This window comes from Anolis carolinensis, unplaced genomic scaffold (assembly GCF_035594765.1).
Source record: "Anolis carolinensis isolate JA03-04 unplaced genomic scaffold, rAnoCar3.1.pri scaffold_9, whole genome shotgun sequence".
NCBI lineage: Eukaryota > Metazoa > Chordata > Lepidosauria > Squamata > Dactyloidae > Anolis > Anolis carolinensis.
The window spans coordinates 29,422,661-29,433,405 of record NW_026943820.1 but is presented as its reverse complement, the minus strand read 5'-3'; the positions used below and the strand labels follow the sequence as shown (position 1 = coordinate 29,433,405).

Genomic DNA, 10,745 nt, shown 5'->3' with positions numbered 1-10,745 from the left:
AATATCACGATATATTGAAAACATTGACTACAAAAATGCGTTGGATAATCCAGAACGTTGGATAAGCGAGTGTTGGATAAGTGAGACTCTACTGTATTGATAAAATTAACAAAAGCTCTAGTAAAAAGCCAGGTCTTAAGTGCTAGGGTAAAAGTGTGTTGGATAATCCAGAACGTTGGATAAGCGAGACTCTACTGTAATAATGATAATGACGACAATGATGATGATAACAATGACAATATAATGATGACGATGATAACAATACAATGATGATAATAATATAATGATTTATAGGCTGTTAGGAATTGTGGGAGTTGAAGTCCAAAATACCTGGAGGGCTGAAGTTTGCCCAGGCCTGGTGTATCATCTACCTACTTACCTATGATCTACCTAACTAGTCTTATCTCCCACCACAATTTGCAGGAGTTGACTCCCATCTATCTATCTATCTATTTATCCATCCATCTCTCTCTTGCCTTCCCACCTTAAGGTCCAGGGCCTGACCCCAATCCCACGGCCCACCTTGACTGGCCAAAGCAGACCACTGCCTCCCAGTCACAACAATCCTGCCTTACTAAGGGGGCTGTGGAACCCCAAACCAGACTTCTTGTTGTTGTTGTTGTGTCAGTCTTGACTTGCTAAAGTCCCAACCCCCCCTCTCTTGAGTTGCGAAGAGAGAATTGCAGCCCAGAAGTTGCACAAAGACCCCGGGTCCATCCATCTATCTATCTATCTACCTACTTATCTATCTATCTATCTATCTATCTATCCACCCACCTACCTATCTACTTACCTATCCATCTATCCATCCATCCACTCACCTGTCTGCCTGTCTATCTGTCTGTCTATCTATCTATCTATCTATCTATCTATCTATCTATCTATCTATCTATCTATCTATGTATCTATCTATCTATCTATCTATCTATCTATCTATCTATCTATCTATCTATCCACCTATCTATCTATCTATCTATCTATCTATCTATCTATCTATGTATCTATCTCCATCCATCCATCCATCCATCCATCCACTCACCTGCCTGTCTGCCTGTCTATCTAAGCTTAATCCTGACAAGACAGAGGTCCTCCAGGTCAGTCGTATGTCCGATCGGGGTATTGGGTGGCCACCTGTGCTTGACGGGGTGGCACTCCCCCGTAAGGCGCAGGTCCATTGCAGTTTGGGGGTCCTCCTGGACTCAGCACTGACGCTGGATGCTCAGGTGTCGGCCGTGGCCGGGAGGGCCTTTGCACAATTGAAACTTGTGCGCCAACTGCGACCTTACCTCGTGAAGTCTGATCTGACCACGGTGGTCCATGCCTTAGTTACCTCTAGACTGGACTATTGCAATGCACTCTACGTGGGGCTGCCCTTGAAGACGGCCCGGAAACTCCAACTAGTTCAACGTTCGGCAGCCTTGCTTCTAACTGGAGCAAATTATAGGGAGCGGTCAACCTTCCTGCTTAAGGAGCTCCACTGGCTGCCGTTCACCTTCCGGACCCAATTCAAGGTGCACGTGATCACCTACAAAGCCCTGAACGGTTTGGGACCCTCCTACCTTAGGGATTGCCTCTCCCCCTACGAACCTGCACGATCTCTTCGTTCGTCGGGGGAGGCCCTCCTCTCGCTCCCACCTCCGTCACAAGCACGGTTGGTGGGGACGAGAGAGAGAGAGAGGGCCTTCTCCGTGGTGGCCCCCTTCCCGGCTCTGGAACTCGCTCCCCAGGGAAATCAGGCAAGCCCCCACCCTGGTAGCATTCAGAAAGAGCTTGAAAACCTGGCTCTTGACTCAAGCCTTTAGATAAAGATTGCTCATCCAGAAGCAATCTGAATCTGTGACCATTCTTGTACCGGTTTGCACCTTTTACCTTTGTCAACTCGATATAGACACAGGGTCTATTCCCATCCCAATTGCACTTCCAGAATTTGCAGCACTTTATCAGTCACCTTGTGTTTACAATATTTATATGGTGCACCTTACCCAGTCTACTTTTACAATCTCTCAGTTTTAATCCATGTTTTTATTAGTTCTTGTTTTTTGTTGGCTAATGTTTAAATTTTTATAATTGTGCATGTTTTTGTCTATTGCTGTGTTTTATATTGCTACTGTTTTTATTCGGGCTTGGCCCCATGTAAGCCGCCCTGAGTCCCCTTCGGGGAGATAGAGGTGGGGTATAAAAATAAAGTTATTATTATTATTATTATTTATTTGTCTGTCTGTCTGTCTATCTATCTATCCACCTACCTACTTATCTATCCATCCATCCATCCATCCACCCATCCACCCACCCACCCACCCACCCACCCACCCACCTACCCACCCACCCACCTACCTATCTACTAATCTATCTGTCTGTCTGTCTGTCTGTCTATCCATCCATTCATCTCTCTCTCTCTCTCTTGCCTTCCCACCTTAAGGTCCAGGGCCTGACCCCAGTCCCACGGCCCACCTTGACTGGCCAAAGCAGACCACTGCCTCCCAGTCACACCAACCCTGGCTGTGGAACCCCAACCCAGACTTGTTGTTGTTGTTGTTGTTGTGTTAGTCTTGACTTGCTAAAGTCCCAACCCCCCCCCCCCCCACCCCTTGAGTTGCAAGAGTTGCAAGAAAGAGAGAAGGCAGCCCAGAAGTTGCACAGACAGGAGCCCCTGAACCCACCTGCATCTATCTTCCAGGGTTGGCATCTATCTATCCATCCACCTACCTATCTACTCTATCTATCTATCTATCTATCTATCTATCTATCTATCTATCTATCTATCTATCTATCATCTATCCATTCATCCTCTATCTATCTGTTTCTGTCCGTCCATCTATCTATCTATCTATCTATCTATCTATCTATCTATCTATCTCTATCCATCCATCCATCCATCCATCCACCCACCTGTCTGTCTGCCTGTCTATCTATTTATCTGTCTGTCTGTCTATCCATCCATTTATCTATCTATCTATCTATCTATCTATCTATCTATCTATCTATCTATCTATCTATCTATCTATCCATCTACCTACTTACTTATCTATCCATCTATCCATCTATCCATCTATCCATCTATCCATCCATCTATCCATCTATCCATCCATCCATCCATCCATCCATCCATCCACCCACCCACCCACCCACCCACCCACCCACCTACCTATCTACTAATCTGTCTGTCTGTCTGTCTGTCCATCCATTCATCTCTCTCTCTCTCTCTTGTCTTCCCACCTTAAGGTCCAGGGCCTGACCCCAGTCCCACGGCCCACCTTGACTGGCCAAAGCAGACCACTGCCTCCCAGTCACACCAACCCTGCCTCACTAAGGGGGCCGTGGAACCCCAACCCAGACTTGTTGTTGTTGTGGTGGTGGTGGTGGTGGTGTTAGTCTTGACTTGCTAAAGTCCCAGACAACCCCCTTGAGTTGCAAGAGCTGCAAAGGGAGAAGGGCAGCCCAGAAGTGGCGCAGACAAGACCCCCTCCCTCCCTCCCTTCTTGTTCCTTACCTCCTCCTCGGCTTCTCTTTCTCCTTCTCCTCCTCCTTTTGCTCCTTCCTCTCTTCAGTCCTTCCCTCCTTTTCCTTCCCTGGGTCCGCCCACAGCCGGAGGGGAAAAGGAGAGAGAGGAGGGGTCCCAGGCCAGGCAAAAGGGAGCCGAGGAGGGGTCTCTGGCTTGGTCTCTTCCAGGCCTTGGAGGTGAACATGCTTTGCTCCCTCTTGCTTTTTGCCTGCTTTCCTCCCCATGCCTGTTGCATCCTTTGCTTTCACAGGGCTGTGCATGGCTTTGCTTTCATGTTCCCCATTCAAGGCCTTGCAAAACTACAACTCCCAGAATTCTGAGGACATGGTACTTCAAGTGGGGCTAGATTGTTTATAGACAAAGCTATAGGTATATATGTAGGTGTGTATTATTGACATGCATGTATCATGTACACCAATACAATGTAAATATTTACAATATAAATATATTATACTAGCTGTGCCCGGCCCACGCGTTGCTGTGGCGAAGTCTGGTGGTCTGGGAAATAAAGTATTGAGGAATTGGGGGTAGTTAAGGTCAAGGGTCAAGGTTTTCCCCAGACATTAAGTCCAGTCATGTCTGACTCTGGGGGTTGGTGCTCATCTCCATTTCTAAGCCGAAGAGCCGGCGTTGTCCGTAGACTCCTCCAAGGTCATGTGGGATGACTGCATGGAGCGGCGTTACCTTCCCGCCGGAGCAGTACCTATTGATGCACTCACATTTGCATGTTTTCGAACTTCTGGGTTGGCAGAAGCTGGGGCTAACAGTGGGGTCTCTCTCCGCTCCCCCAATTCAAACCTGTGGCCTTTCAGTCCAGAAATTCAGCAGCTCAGCGCTTTAACACGCTGCGCCATCAGGGGATATTATTTCCTAAAGGTTGTGAATATACAATATTTCTGATTGGTTTTTTTGTTTGTTGGAGGCAAGTATGAATGCTGCAATTAGGAAAAAGGATTAGGATGTAATGGCCTTGCAGCTTTAAAGCCTGGCTGTTTCCTCCCTGAGTGAATTTTTTGTTGGGAGGTGTTAGCTGGCCCTGATTGTTTCCTGTCTGGAATTCCCTTGTTTTCAGAGTGGGATTGTTTGCGATATTTTATGTGCTTCTACTGTCTGTGGCCCTGAGAAAACAGAGGATTTTCCAGACTTTGATGATGGGAATACTTTGTTTGGAGGTGTTAGCTGGCCCTGATTGTTTCCTGTCTGGAATTCCCTTGTTTTCAGAGTGGTATTCTTTGCGATATTTTATGTGCGTCTACTGTCTGTGGCCCTGAGAAAACAGAGGATTTGCCAGACTTTGATGATGGGAATACTTTGTTGGGAGGTGTTAGCTGGCCCTGATTGTTTCCTGCCTGGAATTCCCTTGTTTTCAGAGTGGTGTTGTTTGCGATATTTTATGTGCTTCTACTGTCTGTGGCCCTGAGAAAACAGGATTTGCCAGACTTTGATGATGGGAATACTTTGTTGGGAGGTGTTAGCTGGCCCTGATTGTTTCCTGTGTGGAATTCCCGTTTATTTACTGTCCTGGTTTTAGAGATTATATTGTTCTGCATTATTCTATCCCAGTAATTATTTCATATTAAAGAAGAATCTCACTTATCCAACCTTCGCTTATACAATGTTCTGGATTATCCAACGCAGTCTGCCTTTTCATAATCAATGTTTTTGTAGTCAGTGTTTTAAATTCATTGTGATATTTTAGTGGTAAATTTGTAAATACAGTACAGTAGAGTCTCACTTATCCAACATAAACGGGCCGGCAGAACGTTGGATAAGCGAATATGTTGTATAATGAGGAATTAAGGATAACCCTATTAAACATCAAATTAAGTTATGATTTTACAAATTAAGCATCAAAACATCATGTTAGACAACAAATTTGTCAGAAAAAGTAGTTCAGTACACAGTAATGCTATATAGTAATTACTGTATTTATGAATTTAGCACCAAAATATCACGATATATTGAAAGCATTGACTACAAAAATGCGTTGGATAATCCAGAACGTTGGATAAGCGAGTGTTGGATAAGTGAGACTCTACTGTAAATATTACATAGCATTACTGCGCATGGAACTACTTTTTCTGTCAAATTTGTTGTATAATATGATGTTTTGGTGCTTAATTTGTATAACGATTACCTAATTTGATGTTTAATTGGCTTTTCCTGAATCCCTTCTTATTATCCAACATATTCACTTATCCTGCCGGCCTGTTTACGTTGGATAAGTGAGACTCTACTGTATATTTCTAATCTTATATTATCTGCTCAGAACTGGATTATATGAGGCCCCTTCTTCACAGCTGTATAAAATGCACACTGAAGTGGATTATATGGCAGTGTGGAGTCAAGAGAATCCAGTGCAAAGCAGATAATATAAGATTATAAATGGGTTATATAGCTGTGTGGAAGGACCTTGAGTCTACACTGCCATATAATCCAGTGCAAATTAGATAATCTGTGGAAGAAGTCTAAGTGAGGCCTAAATCTGCCTGTCCCCTAACTGAAACCTGACTGTCCCTTGGTTGCTAGGCAACCAAGTGGGCGGAGCTTAGCCTTCTAACTGGCAGCAATTGGATAAAAACAATTATTGCTCTCCCTCTAATTAGGACTTTATTTTTCTTTTCTTTTTGTTGTATCAACCTTGAGGCATGGATGATGGGTTGTGTTGTCAAATTTTGAGGTTGGGGGGCCTGTACTTTTGTTGTTTTGTGAATTGCCGTGATGCCATCACTCTTTTATATATATAGATAATCTAATAATAATAATAATAATAATAATAATAATAATAATAATAATAATATAGTATAATATAATATATAAATTATTGAGAAAACTATATGTATGCACATGTGTATTATTGATATGCATATATCATGCACACCAATACAATGTAAATATTTACAATGTAAACATATAATATAATATCATGCTATAATATAGTATAATATAATATATAAATTATTGAGAAAACTATATGCACGTGTGTATTATTGATATGCATGTATCATGTACACCAATACAATGTAAATACTTACAATATAAATATATAATATAATATAATATAATAATATAGTATAATATAATATATAAATTATTGAGAAAACTATATGTATGCATGTGTGCATTATTGACATGCATATATCATGTACACCCATACAATAAATATTTACAATGTAAATATATAATAATATAATATATAAATTATTGAGAAAACTATATGTATGCAGGTGTGTATTATTGACATGCATATATAATGTACACCGATATAATGTAAATATTTACAATGTAAATATATAATATAATATAATAATATAATATAGTATGATATAATATATAAATTATTGAGAAAACTATATGTATGCATGTGTGTATTATTGACATGCATATATCATGTACACAGATATAATGTAAATATTTACAATGTAAATATATAATATAATATAATATAATAATATAGTATGATATAATATATAAATTATTGAGAAAACTATATGTATGCATGTGTGTATTATTGACATGCATATATCATGTACACAGATATAATGTAAATATTTACAATGTAAATATATAATATAATATAATAATATAATATAGTATGATATAATATATAAATTATTGAGAAAACTATATGTATGCATGTGTGTATTATTGACATGCATATATCATGTACACAGATATAATGTAAATATTTACAATGTAAATATATAATATAATATAATATAATAATATAGTATGATATAATATATAAATTATTGAGAAAACTATATGTATGCATGTGTGTATTATTGACATGCATATATCATGTACACAGATATAATGTAAACATTTACAATGTAAATATATAATATAATATAATAATAATATAATATAGTATAATATAATATATAAATTATTGAGTAAAGTATTTGTATATATAGAAATTAAGGGAAATTGTAAGAGTTTGGCTGAAAGATGCTGCGTAAACAAAACTGGGGAAGCTACTGTTTAAACTGATTCTGATGTTTTGTTACAGTGTTTAAAAAGGAAATAATTAATATTACTGGCTATAGAGTTACATAAAGTCACAAGAAGGGGTTACTTTTTGCATTGTTTATAAACTTTTCATTACTTTGAGTTACTTTTTTGAATAAAGAGTAACACTTAGGACAGATTGGAAAATAACATAAGTCTTGAAATTCCTTCTGGGAATAAAGAATAATAATAATAATCTATCTGTACCAGGCATGGGCAAACTTTGGCCTTCCAGGTGTTTTGGACTACAACTCCCACAATTCCTAACAGCCTATTGGCTATTAAATTATTATTATTATTATTATTATTATTATTATTATTATTATTATTATTTCCCGTGTAACTCTGTTGTGAAACCAAGTGTCTGGGATCCTTGCCTCTGTGCATTTAATGATCTTGGGCCCATTTTTCTCCTGGATGAAGCCGCATTCCTATCCGTTGCTGGGAAACTCAAAAGAAAAGGCTGAAAAGGGGAAGAAAGAGGAAGAAAAGCAACTCTTGTGCATGCAAAGGGCCTAGGGATTTATAGAAAGGTGTCCTGTCTAATTTTGAAAAATTGGAATTTTTTTTGTAAAAAATTAAAAATAATGAAATTTGTCCAAGTTTGCACTCCTAACTCTATCAAATGAAGTTCAAGTTAAAAGGGCCTTTTTTGCACCAAAAGTTACATTGAAGTGTCATTCTCCCATTAGAACGGCAGGTGGCGCTGTGGTGCTGCGTTTTGGCACTTCTGCCTTTTGGGGGAGAAAAAGTATAATAATATTATTAATAACAACAATAATAATAATACTGCTACTAATAATAATAATTCATTTTAATTATAAATATTACTGAAATATGGTTGCATCCTTTTTGTGTGTCAGTTGGGAGATAAATGTGGGATACAGATAATAATAATAATAATAATAATAATAGACATTGACAAAATCACCATCTGCCAACTGCAAAAGGCCACCCTACTGGGATCTGCACACATCATCCGAAAATACATCACACAGTCCTAGACACTTGGGAAGTGTTCGACTTGTGGTTTTGCGAAACGAAATCCAGCATATCTATCTTGTTTGCTGTGCCATACAACGTCGTTGTGTTGATAATAATAATAATAATAATAATAATAATAATAATAATAATAATAATAAATTACTGAAATACAGTTGCAGCCTATTTGCATCTCAATTGTGAAATAAAAGCAGAATACAAATGATAATAATAATAATAATAATAATAGTCCTAGACACTTGGGAAGTGTCCAATGTGTGATCCAATACAAAAGCCAGCACAGTGCCTGCTGTGGACTCATCTTGTTATGTTTTAAATAATATAATAATAGTAATAATAATAATAATAATATATTACTGGAATATAGTTGCAGCCTCTTTGTATCTTGACTGTGAAATAAAAGCAGGATACAAATGATAATAATAATAATAATAATACATTTTATTATAAATATTACTGAAAGATGGTTGCGTCCTATTGTGTGTCTGTTGTGAGATGAATATGTAATAAGATAATAATAGTAATAATAATTTATTACTGGAATACTATTGCAGCCTTTTTGCATCTTGACTGTGAAATAAAAACAGGATACAAATGGTAATAATATAATAATTCATTTTATTATAAATATTACTGAAAGATGGTTGCATCCTATTATGCGTCTGTTGTGAGATGAATATGTAATAAGATAATAATAATAATAATATATTATTGTTGCAGCCTCTTTGCATCTTGACTGTGAAATAAAAGCAGGATACAAATGATAATAATAATATAATAATAATAATACATCACACAGTCCTTGGGAAGTGTTCGACTTGTGATTTTGTGATACGAAATCCAGCATATCTATCTTGTTTGTTGTGTCATAATAAAATAATAATAATAATAATAATAATAATAATAATAATAATTCATTTTATTATAAATATTACTGAAAGATGGTTGCGTCCTATTGTGTGTCTGTTGTGAGATGAATATGTAATAAGATAATAATAATATATTATTGTTGCAGCCTCTTTGCATCTTGACTGTGAAATAAAAGCAGGATACAGATGATAATAATAATAATAATATAATATATTATTGGAATACAGTTGCAGCCTCTGCATCTCGACTGTGAAATAAAAGCAGGATACAGAGGTAATATTATTATTATTATTATTATTATTATTATTATTATTATTATTATTATTATTGGAATACAGTTGCAGCCTCTTTGCATCTCGACTATGAAATAAAAGCAGGATACAAATGGTAATAATAATAATAATAATAATAATAATAATATTAATATATTACTGGAATACAGTTGCAGCCTCTTTGCATCTCGACTGTGAAATAAAAGCAGGATACAGATGATAATAATAATAATAATAATAATAATAATAATAATAATAATAAAAAAATATATTATTGGAGTACAGTTGCAGCCTTTTTGCATCTCGACTGTGAAATAAAAGCAGGATACAGAGGTAATAATAATAATAATTAATAATATATTATTATTGGAATACAGTTGCAGCCTCTTTGCATCTTGACTGTGAAATAAAAGCAGGATACAGATGGTAATAATAATAATAATAATAATAATAATAATAATAATAATATATTACTGGAATACAGTTGCAGCCTCTTTGCATCTCGACTATAAAATAAAAGCAGGATACAGAGGTAATAATAATAATAATTAATAATATATTATTATTGGAATACAGTTGCAGCCTTTTTGCATCTCGACTGTGTAATAAAAGCAGGATACAGAGGTAATAATAATAATAATAATTAATAATATATTATTATTGGAATACAGTTGCAGCCTCTTTGCATCTCGACTGTGAAATAAAAGCAGGATACAGATGGTAATAATAATAATAATAATAATAATAATAATAATAATAATTTATAAATATTGCTGAAATATTATGTTGAATTGTTTGAGACTCGATGATGAGGCCTTCATTGCGAAGCCTTAGCAAAAGGTGTTCTGGCAGGACGTCCCCCCGGGAAAAGCAAACTTTGTGCAGTTTAATGAACTTTCCTGGTGTTTTGGTGACAGAACCAAGTGTTTGTGATATTTCCACTTGTCTTAAGTGCCTTTTCCTCCCGCTTTGCTCTCCGCGGGGACTCCAAGGAGTTCACGACCGCCTCCCGCTTGGAAGAAGATTAAAAACAAGCTGTTTCCCCATCAAAACCCAAGTGAATCTTCCTTCTTCTCCAACTTGGAAAA

At 37.0% G+C, this 10,745-nt stretch overlaps 2 protein-coding genes across 3 annotated transcripts in view; one reads left to right on the top strand and one right to left on the bottom strand.

Moving 5' to 3' along the window:
* Positions 1-3,580, bottom strand: part of LOC100564225 (fibulin-7) — a 22,630-nt gene extending 19,050 nt beyond the window's left edge. Inside the window, exon 1 of the mRNA XM_062961529.1 lies at positions 3,491-3,580. The gene's annotated coding sequence lies outside the window, so the exon portion shown is untranslated. The remainder of the gene's footprint in view (positions 1-3,490) is intronic.
* The window catches only part of cebpg (CCAAT enhancer binding protein gamma), a 99,867-nt gene that overhangs the window by 1,098 nt on the left and 88,024 nt on the right, over positions 1-10,745 (top strand). Inside the window, exon 1 of one of the 2 annotated variants that reach the window (XR_010000527.1) lies at positions 3,541-3,678. The exons of the other annotated variant lie outside the window; for it this stretch is intronic. The gene's annotated coding sequence lies outside the window, so the exon portion shown is untranslated. Of the gene's footprint in view, positions 1-3,540; positions 3,679-10,745 lie in introns of those variants that run through there. 2 annotated transcript variants of the gene reach the window in all.